Source organism: Bemisia tabaci, chromosome 9 (genome assembly GCF_918797505.1).
Source record: "Bemisia tabaci chromosome 9, PGI_BMITA_v3".
Taxonomy (NCBI): Eukaryota; Metazoa; Arthropoda; class Insecta; order Hemiptera; family Aleyrodidae; genus Bemisia; species Bemisia tabaci.
In genome coordinates this window covers 17,372,957-17,398,844 of record NC_092801.1, presented here as the reverse complement: position 1 = coordinate 17,398,844, position 25,888 = coordinate 17,372,957, and the positions used below count along the sequence as shown (strand labels likewise).

The 25,888-nt window shown below is 41.8% G+C and overlaps 1 protein-coding gene across 1 annotated transcript in view; it reads right to left on the bottom strand.

Annotated features, from left to right (window-relative positions):
- Liprin-gamma (liprin protein kazrin) overlaps nucleotides 1-25,888 on the bottom strand; it is a gene marked incomplete in the record, with an annotated part of 215,304 nt that overhangs the window by 79,890 nt on the left and 109,526 nt on the right. The window contains 1 exon segment of the mRNA XM_072304697.1: nucleotides 13,950-14,006.

Sequence of the window (25,888 nt, the reverse complement as noted above, 5' to 3'; positions counted from 1 at the left end):
CTACACTGGAAAAAACACATTGGATCTAGAGTCCAGACTTTTAAAAACATGGACAAGAAAAAATACTCTTGATTCGATCAGATTTAAGCCTAAATCAAGAACCAAGCCTCTTAATTTGAGCGGATTTCCTTTTGATTTAAGCTTAAACCTGATTGAATCAAGAGTCCTTTTTCTTGTCAATGTTTTCAAGAGTCTGGACTCTAGATCCAATGTGTTTTTTTTTTCAGTGTAAGGAAGAACGCCGTACGAACCTTCGAGAGTTGCCAAATCTCTCTGGATAAAACTTTTCGGAAATTTTCAAATTTTCCGATGTAACCGTTTGCACCGTTGTCGTGGTCCCGACTTTAAAATTTTTGAGGTGAGTTGTGCATAGTTTTCCGCGAAATTTTCGGATATGTTAGATCAAGTTGCAAACAAAATTATATGAAAAATTCGGGAAAAAATATTCAAAATTTGTCCAGTAATTCCGGTTTTTAATAAAGGAGATCTGGCAACGTCTAAAGGCGTATACGGCGTTTTTCCTTGGCACGGCAGAATAAGAGAGAGCAGTAAGAGACTCGAGGACCTATTTGGGGAGGGTAAGGACCTACTGAAATTAGAGTCCCTTTATACTGAGAGTCCAGACAACACCCCCTCATGGAGTCACAAACGGGAATAAAGATTACACAAATTGAACGTTTTTTGTAATCTTTGATCGGCCCATTCTCAAATTCCTTTCTCCGTTTCCTCTCTCACTCCGTTTGTTCCTTGCCAAACCCGTAATTTCCTGGTCCATTCCAGATTATAATCTTTGCAATCGGTGAAAATGTAATCTTTATTCCGGTTTGTGACACAGTGGAGGCCTAAAATACGGTAACCAATCAGAAATGGATTCACATTGTCTTGACTCTCAGTATAAAGGGATTCTAGTAGAATGCTGAAGTCCCGAAAGTAAAAGCTTCCACAATGGTCAAGATACTAGCGGAGGGTCTCTTGTCTCTGGTCGCCGTGCTCTCCCCATAAAGGTACTCTAGTTTCCTATAATCGCCTATTGAAATTACCCGACGACCGAAAAATTAACAAATAAAAATTAACGCTACCTAAAGGTCAATATCAAGCCGAGTGCACTTAACCTCCTGAGGGCTTACCGAAGTAGCAGCCTGCAGTAATGTCTCAAATAAAAACATCAAACATGTACAGCGCCAAGCATTTGTTGACAAAGGGGCGCCGGCTGCCGGATGTCGAGTAATCCCCCCCCCCCCCTGCCCCTCGTTCTTTACTAACGACAGGATGATGAATAATAAGCGATTGATTAACGATAATTCTACAAGCGAAGCGCGTGTCGAACAGCGGCAACGATGCCATCCGTCGCGGTGGTGGCGGGACTTGGGAGTCAACTTATTTCGTTCACTTCCTCCCTGCAAGTGCAAGCGGGCAAGTGGGGTAGGGGTCGAGGGATGACTCACCAGGGGTGGCGCAGGGTGGTTCCTCGCCCCTCCCCTCGCGCCCGCCAACCCCTGAAATCTAATGTGTTTTCCTTCTCGGCGTGGCCCGCGAGGTTGCCATTGCAACCCAATCGATTAACCAGACGTACCTCGGTATCTGTGTTTCGATGGGGGGGGGGGTGGTTACAAGGGTGCGTCACTTTTATGGCGTAAGGGTGTACCTACAACATGAGCAACATTTACACATGAGCTCAGGAAAGCGTAGAGTTATGCCGCAGTCACACGCTGAATTTAGCGGCTGAATGTGGAAGTCAACAGTCGTCGCCCAACGGCTGAAATTTCGCAAATTCGAGTTATTTTCATCCACATTTGTATCAAATCTACTCTAATAGTTCAGAAAAATCCAACATTAGTCCGATGGTTGCTGAGAATGGTTGCTGAATTTTGCGCGTGCAAAATTCAGGCATCGGGCCGATGACTTCCACATTCAAGCCACATTCAGCTCCCACATTCAGCGTGTGATTGCGGCATTATATGGAGAAAGGTTTCACGTGGAAATGCAGATACAGGGTGTCTACTAAAAAAAAACTCTTGATTCAATCAAATTTAGGCTAGAATCGAGAGCCAAGTCTCTTAATTTAAGTGGATTTCCTTTTATTTCAGGCAAGAATCCAATTGAGACAAGATCATTCTTTTTGGTCAAAATTTTTAAGGATCTGCGGGCTGGTTGTAGCTAGAGAAGACGTAGGGAGTAGAAGGCGATCATATTGGTTGAAATGGGTGGTTGTTGTAGGATAAGGGGGTAAATGATGGATTATCTGAGAAGTACTCCTTACTCCATGGGTTGTCGTCATTTAGTCTATAACTCACCTCTTTTGTTAATTGCAGCCACTCGTTTCCACCAACAGGATCCCTCCATATCCTTTTTTTCTAATTTGCCTGTAGATGTGTCTATCAAATTCTATGAAATTGATGGACGAAGCGATGGACAGAGATGACTATCTGAGAACTGAGCAATCCTATACTACCGTGATAAGGAACAACGTTATATGAACATTCAAGAGTTGCCAAATTTCAACCCAAAAACATGCATTTTTGACGACATTCATGCATATTTTTCCTTGAAATTTTCAGATATTTTAAATTAAACTGCAGACAAAATTGTCTGAAAATTTTGAGAAAAAATATTCACAATTTTTATCGAAGGAGACTTGAAAACATCTAAAGGATCATGCGGCATTCTTCCTCAGCACGACAGTATGGGTGGAAGTGGGTGGCTGCAATAAACAAAGGAGGTAAGTGTTAGACTAACTAACGGCAACCCACGAGAGACCACGTAGTTCATTTTCCCCCTTAGTCTATAACAACCACCCGTCTCAGCAAATAGGATCGCTCCATACTTTTTCTGCGTCTTCTTTGTCTATGGCTTTGTCTATCAATTTCAACAAGCAGCCCGCACTGTCGCACTAAGGAAGAACGCCGTAAGAGCCTTTAGACGTTGCCAAATTTCCTTCGATGGAAACCGAATTTTCCGAGAAAATGTGAGTATTTTTTTCCGAAATTTTCAGACAATTTTGTACGCAATTTAATCTAAAATATCTGAAAATTTTAGGGAGAAATATGCATGAATTTCGTCAAAAATACATGTTTTCTCGGGGGAAATTTGACAACTCTCGAATGTTCATACGGCGTTCTCCCTTAGCACGGCAGCGGAGGGCTCGGGATCCAAGCAACTTTTTTCCAGTGCTCTGTAGGCGAATTTCTCCGTCCGGTCGGACAACGCCGCGACTGCGTTTTCGGGACGACGATTCCGCTCTCGTCGCGTGTTCGCAGCGCGTCTGTTTGCTCGCGCGAGCGTGTTTGCAGAGGCGGATAAGGTGTTAATTTAATGCATTTTAATTCCCCCCCTCCTCCCGTCTTCAGCCCCAGTGCCTCTTATCCTGCGGGATCATTCTTCTTCGAGTGGTGTCCCAGACTCCGAGCATCGTCGCTCCTCTGGCGAAAAGTCGCACCTCGATTTCCACGTGAGCTATGGAAAGCATTGCGTTATACGGAAAACAGGACTCACGTGGGAACTGAGATACGCCCTTTTGTCATAGCGGGGTCGAGAGGGATGCGACGCGACGCCAAGGTTGGGGTCGTATTCATAAACGTCACTCGAGTGCCTGCATGGGGAGGTGTCGCCAAGGTTGTAATTCGCCCCATTTAAAATTGCACCCTCGCGTTGGAGTTTTCCAGGCCCGCGCGGCGCTCGGTGGTTCGAGTCGATCGGAGGGGTCGGGCACGGAATTTTTCACTAAAACTGCAAACTTTGGTGTTTAATTCGCCACATTTTAAATTTTAAGCACTGGAAAAAAAAAATCTAGAGTTCAGACTCTTAAAAACATCGACAAGAAAAAGGACTCTTGATTCAATCGGATTTTTGCTTAAATCAAGAACCAAGCCTCTTAATTTGAGCGGATTTCCTTTTGATTTAAGCAAAAATCTGATTGAATCAAGAGTATTTTTCTTGTCGATGTTTTCAAGAGTCTGGACTCTAGATCCAATGTGTTTTTTTTTTCCAGTGAAAAGCAGGATTTTCAATTAAATCAAAAGGAACTGAGTGCTAACTCCTGAGCCGTGGGAATGTGAGGGGTGTTCTAAAAGAGAATTTCACGACAAAACCAATGAAACCACTTTTAAGACCTCAAAGCGTTGTATAAACGGAGTAATTAGCTTTTAAAGTTTTCAAATTTGTTCGACCTCTCCCATTGACTCGGTTCACTGTGCGGCGTTTATTTTCGTCTGCGTTGCGTGAAGCATCCTGTATTTTGAAGGCGCGAGTTTGGATGCAATGCAAGGTTTCTAGCTTTTCGTAAGAAATCGCGCTCCTGGGAGAGTAGGTCATTTTGAATGTTCTCAATGAAGACGAATTTTCACGAATGGATTTGGTTGAAGTTTTTAACTTACTGCCAACCTTACAACACACAAAAAACACAACAAACACAAAGAAATTGAAATTCCCTCTTGGCGACGAAGGCACGCCTACAACACTTGGTTTTCATGCTGACAGCAATGACGACCACATCAAAAAGCCTGTGTCACACTATCAAAATACTTCATCAAAATGTCAAGGTCAAGTGCTGTGATTGGTCCAAGTCGTCGAGTAAGCAAATCACAACACCTGACCTTGATATTTGGATGGCTAGTTTTGATAGTGTGACACAGGCCAAAATTCTCGACCCACCTCCCGAGGTGGGCTGAAAAATGGATGGATGCGAACATTGGCCAACCAAATTCATCAAGCAACTGAGTTTAGTTCTTGACTTCAGCAGAATGCTTTCCTCTTTTAGTTTGCAACTCTTACGATCTGGCCACAAAACTCTACCGAACCCACTCAATAAAATTCGCCTTTTAAAACAGGTCTGTCGAAGAACACTGAGCTCAGTATCAGAGCCAAAATCACAATATCATGCAGGAGAACCAGGTCTTACGAAAGGGTCTGATGGATAGTCGACGTTAAGTTTAGGCCTGGATACACGCTCAAATTTCCATCAATTTCCGATCAAATGGTGACTGGTGCGCACCATCTACCATCAATTTTTTGCGGCCTGCAAAAATGTGATGGTAGATGATGGAACTGTGGGTCTCATCCGTCATCTGATTTCCACACAATCGTGCTTATTTCATGCTTATTTCCATCAACACGCTGTTTTAATTCATTTTAGACAACAATTTAGATAAGTCTCGACCGTAATTTCACTCACTTTCAATCATTTTGATCGGAAATTGACGGAAATTTGAGCATGTATCCAGGCCTTTTGATATGACTATTCCGACTCTAATGTAGCCTAAATTGCAGAACCACTAAAATGCAGGAAAACCAAACTGACAAAAAAGGCGGAACTCTCTTAACAAACGTATTGTTTTGAGTGAAATACTTAATGGAATTAATTTCGACTTCGCTGTTGGTAGAACTGCAAAACCACAAAAACGCAACAGAGTAGATTCTTCGATCCCCTAATAAATTAATGACGTTGTGTGATAAAACCATTTCAAATTCCCAAGTCTAAATTGCATAACCATCGAAATGCAGGAGAATTGACCCCTCCGGAATTACCCTAATGATAGACCGACAAAAATAGGGAACAAGCGGCACTTCCATTAGGATTGGTGAACCGCGAGGGCGGGGGGTTTTGTGGGGGGAGGGGGTTGTAGAAAATCTCGCCGGAGGGTCGGGAACGACAGAAAAATTGATGGATGAGAGGTGAGTCCGGGCTGCGGTTTTTTGACATATTTTCCGAGGGAATGTTTGCACAGGTATTTATACGGGTTGAATTACAGTTTGCCGGGGGCGACAAGGGTTGAAGCCCCTGCTGGACACGGCAAACATTCTGGCAAGCGGCTCGTATCGGCAAATGACTCAATCCATATTAAAACATACTATTTCCATTCCTCGATGAATGAGCGGGTTCATAGTCGAATCGACTCTCTTCGATATAATCGATCTTAGTGTTGATACTCATAGATCGAGGTTACCCAAAAACGATTCTACACTGTGGCACAGGGCTCATCGAGAAATGGGCTTGTGAGGTTTTAACATCGAGTGAAACACACGACGGACATTCGATACCGGGCGCGTGTTTGTGTTTGAGGAGGATTGATTCTACACAAAACACAATGGACACGCGATTATGAAATTACACACACAAGCGCGATGAGTGAGCGGTGCCTTCGTCTCATATCGATCGGATGTGCGAAATTATGGTGATTCGCGAATAGTGAGCTTTCGCACGCGACAGGGATTTGCGATGTAAAACTTGTGTGTTTTTCTAACGGATTTTAAAAATGCTGTTGCGCTGCGCGGAGGAACGTGTGCTTGAATGGAGATGTTGCATGTGTGAGGAATTTGCGATTTGACTGTTGATTCTCATGTAAAAGTTCGCGAGAAACACGATGGTGCTACTGTTTTTCTCTGAAATCAACTCCCAAGCTCAAAAAAGCTCTCAAGATGAGGCCAAAATGGAGGAGATATCTCAGGCTATCCTGAGAGTCCACCTCTACATCAAGACAAGCTCTCCATGCAAAGATAGGGAGCAAATACATTGACAAGGCTGCCACTTTATTTGGGGACTCCACAACTGAAAACACGGCGATCACTGCTAATGTGTTTACTCCCTATCTTTGCATGGAGAGTTCTTCTTGATGTAGACGTGGACTCTCAGGGTAGGGCGGGATATCCCCTCCATTCTGACCTCACTTTGAGAGCTTTTTTTTGAGCTTGGGAGTTGATTTCAGAGAGAACCTGTGGCACCATCGTGTTTCTCGCGAACTTTTACATGAGAATGAACAGAATTTCAGTCAAATCGCAAAATCCTCACACATGCAACATCTCCATTAGAGCCGGAGGGACGGTAAAGCGTAATATTTTCAGAGAGAAAAAAAAACCTTCACACTTCACAGTTCTAATCGATGGGAGAGCTAACTTGCTATGTATCGTAACCCGCGACGTTGCAAATGCTTTATCAAATTTTACATGTTAAAAGAAAACGTAAAAGTTGTATTTTTTTTTCAACAGCATTTTTTTTTTTATCCTAGAAGAAGGATCGTGGTTGAAACCTGGACATTCGAACAGCATTTTTTTTTTACCCTAGAAGAAGGATCGTAGCTGAAACCTGGGCATCCGAACTTCAGTGTCTCGACTCGCGAAAAATTTATCTAATCTAACGAAAGTTTTGCCTTCGTGAACTTGGTTATGGTCACTAATTTCTTTCTCACGCATTATTCCGGCACATTTCTGGCTGAAAATGTTCTATACACAATCAAATGCTTCCTATTATTAGTTAAGAAAATAGTATTGCCTCTCATGTGTTTTCTCTCTCTTCTTTTCTCTCTATATCCCCCATCTCTCTTTCTGAAGGCGGAGAAATGAGCCATTTTCGAAAAATCTCATCACGAGACTGCGAAATAATAGGACCTACGACCTATCACACCTTTAACGACAAGCTTCATTCGACTGAATCCATCCTAAAATGTTGCATTATCATGAAAACTAAAAAGGCTTTCCGCCAAAGGAGCCCGATTCGCTATCTAATATAATGAAATAAAGGGGAAAAATAGAGGGAGAAAAACGCTCTACATTTTAATGGCGATATTAAATTTTAAAGGAATGTTACAGAGATTCTTTCGTCTAACTCGTATTTTCATTTCCCGATCCGCCCGGAAGATTCCAGAACTCCACGCTTGCTTGACTTCATCTCATTTTGAAAGCTAAAGCTTTCAACTGTGAGGATCGAGGAAACGTGTCACTTAAACGACAGCGCAATAACCATGAAACTCAGTGCTCCAATTTCCCAGAACTAGTATCGAATTTCGGAACTTTTTAGATTTTCCTGCATTTGTCCTAGAACTTTAGAAATTCCTTCAAAAAGAGGAAGAACTTTACAAATTGACCTAACCCCATTTGGTTAGCTTGTTGAATTGGGGAGATTTTTAAATAAATAAATCTTTAGATATAATAAAATGATTTGACTCAAATTTAATTATCCAAATATGAAATAAACCAAGTTACCTAAGGGATAACAGCGCAAAATTTTTGAGAAGTTCTCATTTACAAAATAAATTGCGACCCTCGATGTCCTAAAAAAGTTCCGAGTCCTGGAACTTTTGACCAACATCTAATGGTACATCTAAGACAGACAGGTAAGCTTACCTAAAAAACGGTATTTTTACTGTTTTTTCAGGTAAGAATACCACTTTTATTGGTAATCAATTCCCGGTAACTTTGCCATTTTATCTCGGTAATTCTACCACAGTCGATAAAAAATATTGGCGTTTTTGCCAAGGTCCAGTAAAAGTACCGAGAAAGTTCAATAATTTTACCGAGATTCCTCGGTAAAATTACCAATTCCATAAATGGTAATTATACCAAGAAAAAACTGGGATCAAATGGAACCCTGAGTTCTTGGTAATTTTACCCTTTCTTAGTAAATACACCGAGATTTTTCTTTCGGTGTGAGATGAAAGGAAGATACTTGACGTGACCACACAGCAGTGCGCCTTTACAGAGGTGAAGATGATTGGATCCTCGAATAGCATCGTCCCGTTGCGTCAGTGAATTACGTCTCGAAACGGTCGGATTCATTCCCCCACGATCTAATTCCTCCGTGAGCTCGTTAATGCTTAAATAGACTCCAATAGCTAATATAAGTGCGAGTGGATATTACGGGGCGCAGGAATGTCTCGTGCTCCGGTGGGTGCATCACTGCGCGTTGTCAAACATCCCCAAAACGTTCCAAGTTTTATTCCTTCAAGTAACGGCAATAGTACAGGGTGTCTACTAAAATAGGCTGATCAAAACTAAGTACTTTTACAGTATTTTTTCAGTACCTTATCAAGAAATTCAGTACCTTCTCCAACAGAAAAATGTCGAAGTTTTACAGTACCTCCATTTGACGAAATTCGAAAAATTTCCAAAATTTGAAATTGCGACAAAAATGATAAAAAATTAAAAGAAATTTCGGATCTTTTTGCGGAATTTCCGGACTTTTTCAATACTTCCGGACCGCCCTTAAAAAGTCAGTAGTATTTCCGGACTTTCCGGAAATTACGGACTTGTAGACACCATGTAATAGTCTACGAAGTTAAAAATAAATTACCGCATTTATCGTTACTTTGAAATACTTTTTTTTCGGTCGGATCAACCAAAAAGACTTGGTTTCTACTTAAACATGACATTTTTCAAATTTCGAACGGCCGAAAATTCTCAACTACGAGTTTTTATCGACTTAGTTCTTTTCCCTGAGCGAAAGGTTACGAATCGAATGCTAAAGTTCGAAACCACGTATCTCCATTGGCGACGTTGCAGACTTCCTGTCATGCTTCATTTTTCCTAGGAAAAAATATGTAACGTAGACTCTTGAAAAATTTATTGATTTTTCTTGTCCTTCCTTTGGATTTATACTCGATTTTTTAATTATCTTGATTTTATGTTGATTCTGTATTAAGTTCAAATTACGTTTTCTATGTAAAACCATTCAACGTGAGCTCTTGAATTTTTTTTTTTTTTCATTAATTTTTCTTTTCCTTCCTTTGATTTTGTACTCGATTTGCTATTTCTCTTGAGTTTGTTGATCCTGTAAAAAATTACAAACTATGAAATTTGCTTGTTTTTCTTCGGAATAATAAAATATTTTAAACGTGGCAATGAAGACATACGTGGTTCCGCACACTAGCCATGCTGCCGGGCTAAGGAAAAACGCCGTAAGAACCTTCAGGCGTTGCCATATTTTCTTCCATAAACCTCGAATTCCCTGATAAACTTGTGAATATTCTTCTTCCAATTTTTCAGAGAATTTTGTCCATATTTTGATTTGAAGTTCCTGAAAATTTCAAGGAAAAATACTCATAATTTTCCTCAAAAATACACATTTCATCAGAGGAAATTTGATGTTCATACGGCGTTCTTCCGTACTTGCATTTAAAAATACTTGCATTTCTATGACATTCATACATCCGTTGAGACCAGTACTGCCGTTCTAAGGAAAAACGGCGTATAAACCTCCAGGCGTTGCCAAATTTCAATCGATAAAACACGAATTTCCTGATTAACTTATGAATATTTCTCTTCCAATTTTTCAGATAATATTGTTCACAGTTTCATCTAAAGTTCCTGGAAAATTTCAAGGAAAAATATTCATATGGCTTTCCTCAAAAAATGAACACTTCATTGAAGGAAATTTGGCAACTCTCGAATGTTCATACGGCGTTCTTCCTTAGCACGACAGCACGGATAAAGGTCGTTCTACACCTTACGCAACGGAGAAACACAAGGACCGCAAAGGTAGTGAATTCGGCAGCGGTTGCTGAACGAGGCCCGCGTTAACTACTCACAAGAACCCCCGAGGATTAATAAAGGTCTGGTCCTGGAGTCCTGGAGTCCGGGTCGGGAGTTGGGGGAGGGAGGCAAAGTGGAAAAAGTTGGCCGGTCGTCGGGCCGGCCACTCAATCTTTCGGTAATTATACTTGGGGGAGCCGTGGCCCGTGGTTCGGCGACGGGATTTAGACTTATCGGGATAGTTCCCGCGCTCGTCGGGACGTGACGAACAGGGATCCGGGAGCCGAGACATCCAGGGAAGGTCGCACAGTGGACATATCGAGGGTAATTGCGGGTAATTTGAGTCAATTTCTCCTCTGAAAAAGGCCCAATTCACCGGAAAAAAAACACATTGTATCTAGAGTCCAGACTCTTAGAAACATCGACAAGAAAAAGGACTCTTGATTCAATCAGATTTAAGCTTGAATCAAAAGGAAATCCGCTTAAATCAAGAGGCTTGGTTCTTGATAAATTTCCTGATAAACTAATGAATATTTCTCTTCCAATTTTTCAGATAATATCGTTCACAGATTTATCTAAAGTTCCTGGAAAATTTCAAGAGAAAATATGCATAGCTTTCTTCAAAAATGAACTCTTCATTAAAGGAAATTTGGCAACTCTCGAATGTTCGTACGGCGTTTTTCCTTAGCACGCCTAGCACGGAAGAATCGGCATTGCACTGGAAAAAAAGAACACATTGGATCTAAAGTCTAGACGCTTGAAAACATTGAAAAGAAAAGGACTCTTGATTCAATCAGATTTAAGCTTAAATCAAAAGGAAATCCGCTCAAATCAAGAGGCTTGGTTCTTGATTTAAGCTTAAATCTGATTGAATCAAGAGTATTTTTCTTGTCCGATGTTTTTAAGAGTCTGGACTCTAGATCCAATGTGTTTTTTTTCCAGTGCAATGCCGATTCTTCCGTGCTAGGCGTGCTAAGGAAAAACGCCGTATGAACATTCGAGAGTTGCCACATTTCCTTTAATGAAGAGTTCATTTTTGAGGAAAGCTACGCATATTTTTCCTTGAAATTTTCCAGGAACTTTAGACGAAACTGTGAACGATATTATCTGAAAAATTGGAAGAGAAATACTCATAAGTTTATCAGGAAATTCGTGTTTCATCAATCGAAATTTGGCAATGCCTGGAGGTTTATACGGCGTTTTTCCTTAGCACGGCAGTACTGGTCTCAAGGGAAGTATGAATGGCATAGAAATGCAAGAATTCGCTCTCAGGTATTACAGCTTCCGTCCGCAGTCATTTTGCTATGAAGCTATGAATATTTTGCCTTGAAATTTTCGGGAATTTTAGGTGAAATTGCGAACAAAATTATCTGAAAAATTGGAGGAAAAATATTTACAAATTTTCCCGGAAATTCGTGATTTACTGAAAGAAATTTGGCAACGCCTTACGGTTCATAAGGCGTTTTTCCTTAGCACAGCAGGATTGTAAAGGAATATTTCTTGTTTTGTTTTGCTTTTCGGTCAAAACATGCAACTCAACTCTGGTCGAACAGACGCGAGGTTTGTATCAAGATGCGCAATGTTTTTGATACAAATATTTTAACTCCAGTGTGGGCGGTGAAGAACCACAAGAAGAAGAAGGCGCTTTCGACAGGTGAAGTGAAGTGAATGGAATACTTTTCGTTTTCTTTTGCTTTGCTTTCCGGTCAGAACAACTCAACCCTAGTCGAACAGACGCGGGGTTCGTATCAAGATGCGCAATGTTTTTGATACAAATATTTTAGCTCCGGTGTGGGCGAGGAGGTATCACACAAAAGTGAAGGCGCTTTCGACAGGTGAAAATAGTTTGCCGCAACGCATATCTCGTAAAGGGGTCAAATTAGGTCGTATTTTTCCGTCACTACTTTGAAGACTTCAGTCAGAATCAGCCACGAAACGAAGCAATTAACAGAACATTTCGATGGCTTAGGAACAACACCACCTAACCGACCAGTTTGGCGAAAAAGAGTCCGCGACTTTGCCGCACTCTATAGTATAAAATACACAAGCTGATAATTTTTTTTCCAAGTCTGTAGAGCCCTGTCAATGTATTTGCTCCCCATCTTAGCATGGAGAGTTCGTCTTGATGTAGAGGTGGACTCTCAGGATAGCGTGGGATATCCCCTCCATTTTGGCCTGAACTTTAGAGCTTTTTTGAGCTTAGGAGTTGATTTCAGAAAAAACCGGTGGCACCATCGTGTTTCTCGCGAACTTTTACATAAGAATCAAAAGTCAAATCGCAAATTCCTCACACACGCAACATCTCTATTCAGCATTTTATATGTTCTCGCACACGTTTTTTACGTCCGGAATATTAAACCAAGTTTACTTTTTTTTTCGGTATATAAAGAATTTCAAATGCGCCGCACTTTCCCGCTTCTCGTCCCACTGTGTGAACACACGCGTCCAGAAACTATCCCGCTCGACTTCGGTCGGGATTTGTGAGCTTCTGGAATGATGCATCGAGGCGCCCCGATCCGTGAAGCAAGCACACACGCCTGGAATGAGGTCTTCGGTTAATGAGGAAGTTGATCTTTGGTAATCTTCGCGTGATGGACCACAACCCGAGGTAAGAATCAGAAAGTTTCCTACTCAAAATCTCACGCTGAGGATGTCGGACGAATCAAAGGTTTTCAAAACTGACTTCAAACTTTCAGGGTGTCTACTGAAACAGGCCGGCCAAAAATTAGTAGTTTTACAGTACTCTTTCAGCACATCCCCGAGAAATTCAATACCTCCTCAACGGAAAAATTCAGTACTTTTTCAGTACATCCATGTGACTATATTCGAAAAATTTCAAAAATTTGAGTTTCTCTCTCAAAATGCGACAAAAATGGAAAGTTCCGGACCTTCTAACAGAATTTTCGCACTTTTTCAGTACTTCCGGACGTTATTCTATTGTTCATCAGTTTAAGTTTTAAAAAAACAAAAACAAAACAACGTTTCTTTAACTTAGTCAAACTCTCACGGATTCAACTCAAACAAACCAAATTATGTCGACAAAAAACGAAGCTTTAAGTCCAAATAATATCTCAAAAAAACAATTTGTCACTCGCACTGTGTAATCCGATCTTAATCTGTTCCTGCAAATTCAAGAAGAGGGTTGAGAAGAAAAAAATGGAGAAAAGAAGAACGAAAAAGAAGAAAAAAAAAATGAAAGGAAGAGCACACGGCAAAAACCAGATGAAGCTTCCCCGCAACAAACATAACAGAAATATCTCCGAAGAGAACAATTTTTCACTCGCACTGCGTAATCCGATCTTAATATGTTCCTGCAAATTCAAGAGGAGGGTTGAGAAGAAAAACATGGAGAAAAGAAAAAACAGAAAAATGAAAGGCAGAGCACACGGCAAAAACCAGATAAAGCTTCTCCGCAACAAACATAACAGAAATATCTCCAAAGAGAACAATTTTTCACTCGCACTGCGTAATCCGATTTCTTAATCTGTTTCTACAAATTCAAGAAGAGGGTTGAGAGGGAAAAAATGGAGAAATTAAGAGGAAAGAGAAAAATGAAAGAAAGAGCACACGGCAAAAACCAGATAAAGCTTCCCCGCAACAAACATAACAGAAATATCTCCGAAGAGTAATAAAAATCGGGCCAACGACAACATAAAAATAATAACAGGCTTCAAAAAATGAACGGTGGACGGGTAACAGGGGAGACTTACCGAACTAGATTAATCCTTTGTTACCGTTCGGCTCATCCGGCTGCCAATTATTTCATCCTGCGACACAGAGAGAAATAAAATATGTTAATAATCCGATTCCGCATATTCTGCATCCGCGAGCGAAGACACAAAGGGAAATAAACGCTGATTGCTGAAGGCTTCAGCGGAAAGGCATAATGAGGGGAAGACAACAAAAGGGGGAGGCTTTGAAGCTTTGATCGAACCAATAAGTCTGGATGCAAAGAAAGTCTATGTTCGATAAGAACCTAAATCAAAATTGATCAAAAATCAATAAGATGGGTGAGGTTGCAACTCAGAATAAAACAACGAACAAAAGCTGCTTCTAGCTGCAGTAGCATTGAAGAGCGAAACTAATCAAATTGTATATCATCATAGTTGCAACACTCGACCCGAAAAAACTAAAGACATTGGGGTCAGATGCCGCAACATGGCAGTCTGACTAAACTTCAAAAACACGAATTTTCCTCCCCCAGACTAAGACGAATAAGAACTCAAAATAAGTGCCAGAAACCGCAACAAGGCTATCTGGACTTTAGCTCTCTTCTTAGCAGCTCAATACAAAAAATCGGCTATAGGTGACCGCAACGTGGTTCACCTGTTAACACTCGCGAGAATTCGCGAGCATTCAAAAAAGGGGGGTTTTAGTCGCACTTGAGGTGATCCCTTATAGGTTCAAGACCTTAGGCGCAACAAGCCTTTTTAGTCTTGTCTTAAGGGTCTCTCGAAGATTGACTCAACAAAAGATCGCACCGAGGAGTTGGCTCATAGATTCAAAACCATAGGCTCAACATGCCTTTTTAGCTTTGGCTTGAGGACTCCAAGGTTGATCACAAAAACTCTGACGAAACACGGAGCACGTGCTCAGGCAACAGTGTCCGGTCCGGGCCTCTCTTCAAAAGAGGTGACAATAGCTAAATAGACGCAACTTGTCTGTAATCTAGCTATCGCCGGGTTGGGATTCTCGCTCTACGTAACTCGTCCCAGAGACACTGATTAGGAGGAATCAGTGGCCGGGCAACCAAAAACTAAAGCTCGCCAATTCTCGCGAATAAAATGAACAACTTAGTGCTAACAATACAACACACAATAAATCAAAGGCTACTTAGTCAAAAATGCCAACAATCTATCTGGCAAGTAGCAAGGTCCAGGAAAGATGACTTCAATTGAGCAAAATCAATGAGGAAAACGGTACAAATTATTAGCTCTCAGGCCGGCGATCTCAACGCGATCTATCGGCTGAAAGCTAAACTACTTGCTCTCAATTTCAGCTGCAATGCTATCAATCGAAAAAATAGCCAATACGGAACAGTCTACACTTGCATTACGCTCTTGTGCTAGGGTGAAACGACGTATAAACATCATAAAACAGGGTTGCCACAGAATTCAGACAGTTAAATAGAAATGTTGCATGTGTGAGGAATTTGCGAGTTGACTACTGGTTTCTATGTAAAATTTCGCGAAATACACGATGGTGCCACTGGTTTTCTTTGAAATCAACTTCCAAGCTCAAAAGCTCTCGAGTTGAGGCCAAAATGGAGGGGATATCCACGCTATCCTGAGAGTCCACCTCTACATCAAGACAAACTCTCTATGCAAAGATAGGGAACAAATATATTGACAGGGCTGCCACTTTATTTGGGGACTCCACAACTGAAAACACGGCGACCCTGCTAATGTGTTTAATCCCTATCTTTGCATGGAGAGTTCTTCTTGATATAGACGTGGACTCTCAGGATAGTGTGGGATATACCCTCCATTTTGGCCTCAACTTGAGAGCTGTTTTTGAGCTTGGGAGTTGATTTCAGAGAAAACCAGTGGCACCATCGTGTTTCTCGCGAACTTTTACAGAAGAATCAGTAGTCTAACCGTAAATTCCTCACACATGCAACATCTCCATTCCCTGACATTTCCCTGATTTCCCTGACACATTCCGGTGGAATTCCTTGACTATTGAACAAATCGACGCGGTAAGTTGGCCATCACATAACTCGGTTTGCGACGTCGCAGACTTCCTATCATACTTTATTTTTTAAACGGAAAACTACACTCAACGGCAATTCTTCAAAATTGCCGTAATTTTTCTTCTCTGTGCGAAGAAAATGCTGCATAAACGTCAAGAAATGATGTCAGTTAGTTCTCTTTTAAAAAATAACATAAAGGCGGAGATTTTCAGACACCGCAAACGAGATATGTGATTGCAGACTTGCGCCGTCGAAATGCCAGATTGTTAAAATCACAAAGTTAAAAATAGTTTTCAGGTAAAATTTGTTCGAAACATCAAGCCTATTCGAGGAAGCAAGTAAATGTGACTTAACGATTTTCCCTGATATTTTCGTCATTTCTCCTGACTTTTCAAAATTCCCTGACATTTCCTGGTATTCCCTGATTGTGGCAACCCTGCAATAAGCCTCACAAAAAGAGGATTCCTTTTTTGGGGAACTCAGGGATTTCGTTATCAAATCGTCGTTTCTTGGACGAAGAAGTGTAACTCCCTTCCAAGGTTGCAAAATTGGTTCAAACAGTTCAATTCCATTACAAGAATATACCTGGGAAAGTTTCGTCTAAAATTTGTCTGATTTCCGCAGGAGATCAGGAGAAAAATCGGTTACATTTTCAACTAGAAATGCCCGGATGATGCCCGAAATGGCCGGGGTGATTCTCCCGGTAAAAATGCAATTTGCGAGGGTAAATTAGGCAACATTGAAATTTAGTTACGTTCTTTCATAAAGGAAACGACGAAATGTGGCCTCGTTAAATCCTTATGATGAGGCAATGCTCCGCACAAAGTTTTAGCTTAGGTAAAAAGCTCGTTTTGACAATACAGCGCTGCCGAGTTTGCAGTTTCCAGGATCCAGGATGGCGTACCTTTTCTGACAAAAGAACTCTATGAATAGCATTCATAACTATTCTGATGAGTCGATATGTCACCGAAAGAAATTTGGCAACATTCGAATGTTCATACGACGTTCTTCCTTAACGCGGCAAAATGCTCCGTTGGACTGACGGGAGAAAAACTCAACCGTCAAGCGCTCCGAAGTGAATCTTGTTTTATTGGCAGTTTTCATAATTTTTATGTCTCAATGAATTCATGCATCTGCAACGCATCTCTCCTTTTGGTGGAACATGTGTGCTTACGGGACAACTTAAGGCAGAGAAAAGTTCAGACAGCTACATCTTTATGAAAGTTATGACAGCTTTACAAAACAAAAAACAGGGATTTCCTCCAAAGACGCATCGAGTGGTAGGATTTTGCAAAAAGGAGTCACTCACGCTGGCTCATCTATAAAATCACAGATCTGCGTGGAGAAGATAATGTCACATTCGTTGTGAAAAAAATGATTCAGACAAGAACATCTCTCCACAGGGCCGGATTTTTCTACTTGCCGCCTGTATTTTGCCGCCCCCTTTTCATTCGTCTCGAAACATCAATAAAACCCATCAAGTGAACGTGCCTGCGGGGGTGGGGTGCATAAGACGCGTTTACTCGTGTTGAACACATTTTTTGCGAAAGCCCTGTCAACACTACTAGCAAAAGTTCACGGAACTTTGCGCGAAAGTCAAGTTTCGTAAACCTATCTCTGATGGACAAGGCCTTCCATTCATAAGAAATGAACGAAAAAATTGAGAAAGAACAAACCTAAAATTTGGTTTAATGATTTTAACTTCTGCCGCCGCGCCGCGCGCGCGACCGCGCCGTCTTTGGCGCAATGCGTGAAGTATTCATGCATTCTTGTAGGCGCTATCCGTTTCACGCTGACCAGAATAACCGCACTGTTTGATGCAATGCGTGAAGTATTCGTGCAGTCTTGAAGGCGCTAATATGTGTTACATGCCGATTGCCGCGCCGAGGGCTTCTCCTTTTCATCTCAAGTCCTCGTCATCATTTCTCCCTATGTCCAAGCCAAATTGCGTGTTTGGTTTTTCTATTAACTCGACTAATTAAAGGTGCTGTCTCTTGTATCACTGAAAGACGAAAAAATTAGAAATTACTATACTCTCAGGAAATGAGAGATTTTGTAGCCTTTTCTCGTTTGTAATTTTTTTTTTCTCAATCCAATTTTTTTTTATACCTACATTCAAAAAAATTGCAAAATTTGCCGCCCCCTAGATTAGCCGCCATGTGCCGCGGCCCATGTGGCTTAGTTCTTAATATATTCGTTTTAGGCATTTAAAATACGTTTAGAAGAAGAAATGTGGAAAAATCAAGAGGACAGGTTCAAATCAAATTTCCGTTTGCCGCCATGGATTCCCGCGCTCGTTTACACACTCACACAAGCACCCAGCGCCAAACCAGGCTTCACTTTTTCCCCGTGATAGATACGAGCACTCCGTCTTTATGTCTTTGGCCCCAAGAGGTACATGACCTGATCAAAGCTAACCTCCAAATTTTCGCGTTGTCCATACTCACGCTATGAAGGTACTCTAGGCCATAGAGTACATAGAGTCGTAATGTAAATGGGAGAGCTGGCGCCATGTTCTGCTCGACAAGTTCCGAGCCCGGTGTGCGCCGAGTTCGGGTCGCTTTTTCGATACATTTTCGATCCAAAATGGCGGTGTGGAATACGTGGTAATTCCTATCTCCTTTGTTGTTGTTGTTGTTGTTGTTGTTGTTGTCATCGGATGGCCGGGTACCCGTGTATCGCAAACAATCGATTATGTATCGAAAAAGTGACTCGACGTCACACAGGAGTCTCGGAATTCGGGACATGGAAAATGCTTAAAAGTGGCGCCAGCTCTCCCACTTACATTACGACTCTATGTACTCTATGCTCTGGGCCAACCTATCCAGCACTGACTTTCTTTCACGTGAGATAATCCAGGAAAACTGGCAACGAAGCCGGGACCATCGACATCGGCGGGGTGAAGGGACCCGGGACCGCGAAGACACGGAAACCCGGCGGTTTCGGAATTCACTCCGGTCGCAGGGTGCGGAGTCTGTGGCGTTTCCTCCTGCAGGTGCCAAAAGCTGTAAAAATAACCGTCTGCCTGCACTATTTTTGCGGGGCAGCGTGACTGCGTTGCGACGGGAAGCCACGCAATTTCGGCGACCCCGCGACACGCTGCGATGCGTCCGCAAGTCGCATTACTCTCACATCCAATTTCAGTCCCATTCGACTTGCATCGCGTAGCGCCATATACAGGGTGCCCTTTTAGTCCGCAGGCCCGCCACAAGGGGGGGGATATACTGGGTCCCTGGTTCCGGGGCCCGGGCCATTGGTGAAAAACCACTACGAATTCACATGTAACCCTTATCTCGTAAGGAAAAATGAAACATTTACCCTAAAAATTTCGCAAAAGGTGAATAAATTTTCAAAAACACGCTGGGACACTGTAATTTTTCTTACTTCTTTAAAGATTTATATCTGTTTTCAAGATTTTTAGTATAAATTGATATTTTTAGTAACTGCGTTTCATTTTCTTCCGTCGTCGGATGCTAAGAGTCTCCAGTCTGGGCATTCTCGACTTCAATGGCTCAACTTCCTTGCCATAGACGTACAAAAGGGGAGTCCAGGGGGGCTTGGACCCCCCTAGTATTGAAAATAGTATCATCTGCCCCCCCCCCCCGAAAAAAATTTCCACATGTTTTGAATGCAACAATCCGAAAGTACTTTGTACTAAAAGTAAAAAAAAAAAATGCTTAATTATTCTGCAGAAACTGATGGAAAATCTCCGTCATGGGAGCTTCAAAAATGCGTCCAAGTAGATTTAAAAATTCAAAAATTTCCCGGGGGAGGCCCCCGGACCCCCTCTGTACTGGGGGCCCGGGCCGTAAAACTGGTACCAGGGCCCGAGATGGGGTGTGGCGGGCCTGTTAGTCCGAGACCATCCCTAATATAGCTTCTAGTAAAGTCCTTTTATACTGAGAGTCAAGACCAGTGTTCGAAACTCACAGGCGTCAACGCGTCAAATGCTCCTAAAAAATCGGCCATGGCGCCAAAAAAATGAAGGCTCTGCGCCAACGCGGCCCCTAAAAATTGCCCCCTAAAAATCTGAATTTTCATAGAAAGTCACATAAAGAAAGATACCCAAATCTATTTGAATTTAAAAAAACTCAGAATTTTCAGCACTACAAGTGAAAACTTTTTCTGTTCTTCATGCACGATTTCATTCTTAGTGCTTTTGTCTTCCCCAAGTTACAGCTACTTACTGGTTCTATTCCAAAAACATCTTGCATCTAACTTTCCACTGAATGCGCCGTAATATAGAGGCAAAAAGTCAATTGGGCCCCTAAAAAATCTTCAATGGCGCCTAAAAATCGGGCTTGATGCGCCACATGGCTCCTAAAACTCAAAGGTGAGTTTCGAACACTATCCGAGACCATTCCTAATATAGCTTCTAGTAGAGTCCCTTTATACTGAGAGTATAGACAATGCGAATCCATTTCTGATTGCAGGGTGTCCGGTGTCCATAATAAAACAGGCTGGCAAAAATCAGTACTTTTACAGCACTTTTTCAGTACATTCCCAAGAAATTCAGTACCGTCTCAACAGAAATATTCAGTGCTTTTTCAGTACCTCCAATTGACGAAATTCGGAAAATTTCAAAAATTTGAATTTCCCGCTCAAATTGCGACAAAAATGACAAAAAAAAAATGAAAAAAAATTCCAGACCTTCTTGCAAAATTTCCGCACTTTTTCAGTACTTCCGGACCGCCCTTGAAAAATCATTACTATTTCCCGACTTTCCGGAAATACCGGACTTGTAGTCACCCTGCAAGTTAGGCAACAACGCAAACTTTCAACTGTCCGCGACTTCCATTTCGGACTCGGCGGTGGATGGATCACCTCAATGCATCCTGGCGACGACCGTAGGGGAGGGGAGAAGGGGGAGGGGGTAAGGGTCGTGGAAAAACGAGCGGCTAGTGCACTTACTCCGGCACTTGCAGTTACTTCAAAAGCACACGCACGGGGAATATTAAACTTCCTCAAAGGGAGGCGACGATTCTCTTACATGCACCGACGCAGTTATTTAATTTGCACTCGCCTTTATGAGTGTGCCACTTTGTATTTATGTTTTACGCCCCGCTCCGAGCCAGACTAGCGGGTTTGATATGCGTGTTCATGAGGTGAGTAATTCATTACGGCAAGGGTATACTACCTAGGGTACCTGTATAGCGAGAGTATGGACAGATCGCTTCATGGAGGTCTTAGGGCCCAAAAGTGCAGCCATCCCTATAATCAACTTCTACAACACAAAATTTCACCGCCAGTCTGCAGATTCTAATTCTAACCAAGATGGCCAAGAATGTACAGAAATGAGCGTTCTTCCGCAAAAATGAGGAAATTTATGCAAAAACTGAGTCAAATACGTGCTTTATTAATACGTTTAATTTATGCTTTTTTTAAATACGTACGACGGTTCGTAACAATAGTATTAGTAAATCGTTCTGGGTAATTGAAATTCATAGGTTGGCTGCATTTCTGGGCCCTAACTTTATTCGCAGAAGCATCGGTGAAGGCCTGATGGATTTTCGGAGTTTCACATCTGTCCATACTCTCGCTATACAGGTACTCTAGTACTACCGCGCTAAGAAGAAACAACGTGCGATCATTTGGATCGCATTTTGCAAAAAGGAACCAACAACATTCCAATGTCGCTCAGAATGGGCAACTTTCTTTTGGAAATAGTTTAGAAATTGCAGTTATTCCTTCTTTTTATTCCTGTTTTTTTCTTTTTCAAGGCAAAAGTCCTGCCCTCCCTTGTCAATCGATCCACAGTGCAGCCGTGTTAAGGAAAAATGCCGTAGGCACCTTCAGGCGTTGCCAAATTTCCATTTCTTAAACGCGAATTTCCTGGTAAGCTTATGAAGATTTTCCTTCCAATTTTTCAGATAATTTTCTTCGCAATTCTACATAAAGCTCCTGAAAATTTCAAGAAAAATGTTTTATAACTCTAATCAAAAATAAACATTTTATCGGAGGAAATTTGGCAACTCTTGAATGTTCATACGGCGTTCTTCCTTAGCCCGGCAGAGTGCGCTCCAGACGTTGTCTGTCTCGTCCTCGTCGCAACAGGCAACCGAGAGCTGACGAAACTTCTCATTTCAAACACCACCGTCGCATCTGGGGACGCGCGGACGTGACCGAATTAAATGATTTAAGCCGAGGCTCTCGAAGGGGCCCGACGCTTTCGACCGATCGATACTTTTCGACGTGAACATACGGCCGGATCGAATCTCGATTGGAATCGAGCTTCGTCATAAGGCACCGCTAAAAGTATCGATCCAATTCTGGGACGGGATGAAATCGCCCAGAGATTGAAATCCGCGCGAAGGTATTAACGCCTTTTCGTGTAACTTTTTCTTTCGAGCGAAATGAGTCACGTCGCTACCTGACGTTCCCTCGGAGAAAATAAAAAGAGGGGAGAAGTTGAGTCGAGGAGGATCGTTAAAACACAGACCCGTGGGCAAAGAGTAAAGTATGATCGATTCCTGCAGAACAGATATTTTTTGTGATCCGCTGTTCATGGTGAATTTAATCATTATTTTGAACGCATTTTTATAAATCTAGTTATAGCACCTATACAGGGAAAGTAAGGGCATGTCGGTATTTTGAGGTTAGGTGATGGAGCCGAAAGTTCGTGCCCAAAAGACAGCCAGTCTATGAATGAATGCAAATAATCCGGAGTAATTTACAGGGTGCCCACAGAATTTAGAGGATGAAATTCCAGGATATTTCCCTGATTCCCCCAACACATTTTTGTGAAAATCGCTGAGAATTGAATACGCCAGATGGTTAACAAGACACTATTGAAAAAGTTTTTAGACAAAATGTGTTGCTTAAAACTTGGAACCATTCTAGACGGCGAATAAAGGCTACCCAACAATTGACATTTTTATCATTTCCCTTGATTTTATAGAATTACCTGACATTTCCCCGGTTTTCCCTGACTGTGGTCACCCTGATTAATTATCACAATTGCTACGGTCCGTTGTTCGTAAGATTCATGCATGTTTTAAAGCATTCTGGTACATATTTCTTCAACAAAATTTCACTTAGAACGCGATGACTGCGACAAAAATTACTGATTTTAACTCCTAACTAAGATGTTTAATGTTTCTTGACACGTAAATTCAAACCTCCCGCTCATGAAAGCACACTAATCTACGTGAGTCAAATCACATACTAAACTTTATCATGACAATTTCTGCGGTATAAAAATCTGGAAACCTCAATCTTGACGCTTTGGCTCAGCTATAGCAAATTGTTTACACATTGTGCAATAAAGGGTGGGAAATGAACAGTGCTTGACTGAAAAGCCTGCTGAAACCGTTGCAGCGCGCGATTTGACTCACGTAGAGAATTGCGTTTCTTGTAACTGGGCAATTAGAAATTCCCGTAACCAAAGTAAAATAATATTAATATCTTAGTTAGGAGTTTATTTCACTATTTTTGATACAAAAATAGTGTTCTACGTGTAATTTTGGCTGAGAAACATGTATCAGAATGCTTAAATTCGTGCCTTGTCTGGTGGTCCATTATTGAATTGGCTGCGATTTAAGAAAATTGATCGTTTTATCTAGGAGAATTGGAAGGGAGGGCAGTTCTGCACAATGTATTTTATTCTGTTTGAAAGTGGTTTTTTTACTCCTTCAGCCTCGTTCAATATCGAAATCTTCCCGAGCGCAGAAACGGTCCTAAAACGCCTCTGGACTGCTCGCTTCAAGAGGGTTGAAAAATTAATTCCCGCCAACGAAGAGTGCGAATAAAAGTTACCACGCGGATATTAAACCAACGCGATTACATTTCAACCCCTAATTTAACAAAAGACTTCAGCATTCAAAACTCGTGGACTCTGGGCGTTGCAGGCGGTAAAAAACTCCACGGCTAAAAAATGTTCGGCACTTGGGGTCTTTCAAAAATTAACGGTCTGATTCTGCGAGGCGTCGAGCCCTGTAGCATCACGTCGTTTTACGGCGCGGGTCGAAAAACGCTTCCCGGATTCCGAAGAGCGAGGAATTCTCGAACCTCATTACTCCTGCCGAGCTAGGAAAAAACAATGTATGACCCTTCGAATGTTGCCCGATTTCTCAATCAAATACAGTTTTTTTAATTGTCACCATGATTGACTTAAATCGAATTATCAGATAAACCCCTGCTGTAACTAGGGTTGAAGAATGAACAAGGGCTGAGACTGGGGTAGATGCTGCTAAGGCTTCTGTTAATCAGGATGAAAAGGGAATTTAGGCTCTTTTAGAAAATATAATAACTGGAGACACAAATAAAAAAAAGGGAAAAAAAGTTATAAATATTTTGCCGTAGAATTTGCAAGAATGCCGGATTAAATCACAGGTAAAATTCTCTACAAAATCTCGACAAAAGTAATCACAAAGTCTCCAAAAAATTCCTATTTCACCGAGAGAAGTTTGGCGATATTCAGTTGATCCTGCGGGAAGTTTTCTTAGCACTTTACCAGAGAGCGCCAAAACTTCACGCAATTTTATAGCAGCTCAGACAATTAATAGTTGTTCACATGAAATATTCGGCAACATCGAAACTTTCATACGCAGTTTTTCCTCCACTTAGCAGACTCTGTCGTTCCCCGGACGGAAAAGCGTAACTAAATTTCAACTTGGCCAAATTTCCACTTGCAAATAGTCTTTCGTAAAAAAACTATTCGGCCTTTCAAACTGAAAATGTTGCTGAGTTTTTTTCGCTTTTCTCAGGCAAAAATCTTCAAAAATTTTTGCGGACATGGCACACAGTCATATTCTAGTAAATAATGGAGATGTTGCATGTGTGAGGAATTTGCGATTTGGCTGTTGATTCTTAAGTAAAAGTTCTTGAGAAACACGATGGTGCCACTGGCTTTCTCTCAAATCAACTCCCAAGCTCAAAAAAAGCTCTCAAGTTGAGGCGAAAATGGAGGGGATATCCCACGCTATTCTGAGAGTCCACCCCTACATCAGAAAAACTCTCCATGCAAAGATAGGGAGCAAATACATTGACAGGGCTGCCACTTTATTTGGGGACTCCAAAACTGAAAACACGGCAACCCTGCTAATGTATTTGCTCCCTATCTTTGCATGGAGAGTTTGTCTTGATGTAGACATGGACTCTCAGGGTAGGGTGGGATATCTCCTCCATTTTGGCCTCAACTTGAGAGCTTTTTTTGAGCTTGGGAGTTGATGTCAGAAAAAACCAGTAGAACCATCGTGTTTCTCGCGAACTTTTACACAATAATCAACGGGCAAATCGCAAATTCTTCACACATGCAATATCTCCATTAACTTATTTGGGACAATATTGCAATCTTGGAATGAAAGTTACGTTCTTTCGACTGAGAAACGACAACTTGACACGCGGCGAGATTCCTTTCGAGAAAGCCATGCTGGGGAAGAACCACACAACTGTTGGGATAATCCCACGTGGATCCGTGTTTTTTAACTCTACTAGCACGGCGTGAAGGGGCGAGGATCGTGCTTCTCAAAATCAGAGACGCGCTTTTTTCGCTCTCTACTCCTCGTTTTAATTTTTCATGTCATTAATCCTCTCAACAACGCAGTGTCCGCGCCCCCTGCCCCTCCGTGCCCCCCTCCCCGTCAAGGGTTGAAATTAGTAAAATACCCCCTCGCTTTCTTTCCGAACCTCGCGCGGACAAACAACCCTCTCGCTTCCTTTAATTCCTTCCAGCGTGAGTTTGATGGTCACGAACTTATTTGAACGGGAAAACATGCTAACGGCTTTGGCGCCACCGCACCGTCTGTGGACCCATTCTCAGAATGGATCACTAGACAAAATACGAATTTAAGCATTCTGATACATGTTTCATGACTAAAATATCAAACTTCAAACTGCTCGGAAATGGTGAACACCTGGGTGGATTTGAAACCAAGAAAATATGACTGCTCAACGACTTGAGCGCGCACCATGCTGTACGCGCAATGCATGAAGTATCCTGCGGTCTTGTAAGGCGCT